Source organism: Pyrus communis, chromosome 9 (assembly GCF_963583255.1).
Source record: "Pyrus communis chromosome 9, drPyrComm1.1, whole genome shotgun sequence".
Lineage (NCBI taxonomy): Eukaryota > Viridiplantae > Streptophyta > Magnoliopsida > Rosales > Rosaceae > Pyrus > Pyrus communis.
In genome coordinates this window covers 5,068,496-5,070,649 of record NC_084811.1, presented here as the reverse complement: position 1 = coordinate 5,070,649, position 2,154 = coordinate 5,068,496, and positions in this window count along the sequence as shown.

The window sequence follows — 2,154 nt, the reverse complement described above, 5'->3', positions numbered from 1 at the left end:
AAATGGTATAGCTAGGAAGAAGGAATTGACTATGTAGAGACTTTTAGTCATGTGGTGAAGCCTACAACTATAAGGTTGATCCTTGCATTACCTACACAATTCAATTGGCCCCTCAGACAAATGGATGTAAAAAATACATTTTTGCGTGGAGTTCTTCAAGATGAGGTGTATCTGGAACAACCTCCAGGATTTCAAAGTTCAGCACATCCACTAAGTTATGTTTGTAAATTACAAAAGTCTCTATATGGACTTAAACAAGCCCCCAGAGCCTGGAATGACAGGTTCACAAGTTTTTTACCAAGCTTCGGATTCAAAGCTTCACAAGCTGATCCCTCTTTGTTTGTTCAGCATTCATCCAAAAGCAATGTGGTCATACTGTTATATGTTGATGATGTGATACTTACTGGTAGTAGCTCTGAGCTAATTTCAAATGTGATTACAAGCTTCATAGATGAGTTTGATATGAAAGACTTGGGACAACTAAACTATTTCTTGGGGTTACAAATCAATTATACACCAAAAAGGGCTATTTTTATCACAGACAAAGTATATCAATGAATTGGTTGAAAAAGTTGATTTGTAGGATTGTAAGCCTTATGCTACACCATGTTTACCATATCATAGATTACTTAATAATGATGGAAAAACTTACCATAGCCCTGAGCAATACAGAAGCATTGTTGGAGTTCTTTAGTATCTCACATTTACAAGACTAGATATAGTATTCTCAGTGAATCAAGCATGTTAGTTCATGCACAATCCTATGGAATCCCATGTTATTGAAGTAAAAAGAATCACAAGATATCTCAAAGGAACTTCAAGTTTTGGTATTCATTTCAGGCCAGGACCAATACATTTACAATCATATATGGAGATCCAAAGGAAAGAAGATCTACTTCATGTTTTGTTATATTTCTTGGTTCAAATCCAATCTCTTGGGCATCAAAGAAGCAACACACAGTTTCAAGGTCCTCCACAGAGGCTGAGTACAGAGCTTTAGCAATCACAGCTGCAGAATTGGCTTGGGTTAGACAGTTGTTTTGTAATTTACATGTTCCCATTCAACTCCCTCCAATGATCTATTGTGATAACATCTCAGCCATTGCACTTTCAACCAATCCAGTGTTTCATGCCAAGTCCAAACACATTGAGATAGACTATCATTTTGTAAGGGAACGGGTTACTAGAGGTGATCTTCTTGTTCAACATGTATCCTTTGCTGAACAATCAACAGATATACTTACAAAAGGGTTGTCAGCACCTTTGTTTCAACAACACTGTGGCAATTTTATGCTCAGTTCACTTGAGCATACAATTATGGGGGGAAATAAAGATCCAAGTGAAGAAAACAGCTATCCAAGTGAAGAGTAGATTAAGGGCCAAACTAATTGACACTTGTCAATAAATAAATAGATGAGCTGTTATAAGTTGTTACAAGTTGTTAGAATTACAGTTGAGATAAGGAGGAAGATTAGTTGTCAATATTAGCTAACTAAGAGAGAATATATAACAACAATTGTAATCATAACTTGAGTATCAAGATATCAGTACAACTCTCTCTCTCTCTCTCTCTCTCTCTCTCTCTCTCTCTCTCTTCTGCATTCAGTGCATTCATCAAGCTTTCTCAATACCAACAGCAGTAACCTCAGTGACCAAAGACAGCAGGAACTTCGCGTCCTCAATGATAGGTCTCATAGGAGAGACGTTCATAGAAGGATCCCGAATCGTTAAAATAGTCTGAAGCGAATCACTTTCAAGAATAATCTTGTGTAAACCCCTTTCTATCACCAATTCAAGCCCTTCTCGGACAGCCAACACCTCAATTTGGAGCGTAGAGAAAACATTTTTAATGATGCGAGTGGCAGTAATCATACGTTTGCCTTGAGAATCCTTGATGGCGATGCCAATTCCACCGAGGCTGAGATCTTCGAGCCAAGCACCATCAACATAACTTTCAGCAATCATAATGTCTGAATGCTTTAAAATGTCATGATCATGCTATATTTAAGCCGTCAAGCCTGTTGTACGCTTGGTAAATTCGTGCTCCTACTAGATTTGCACAATATAATTCATTAAATTGAACCAGAACGAGTGGCTCAGTGGTAAAGGTGTAGACTGCGGTTCCCCAATAAACAAAAAAATGTGAAAGGTCCC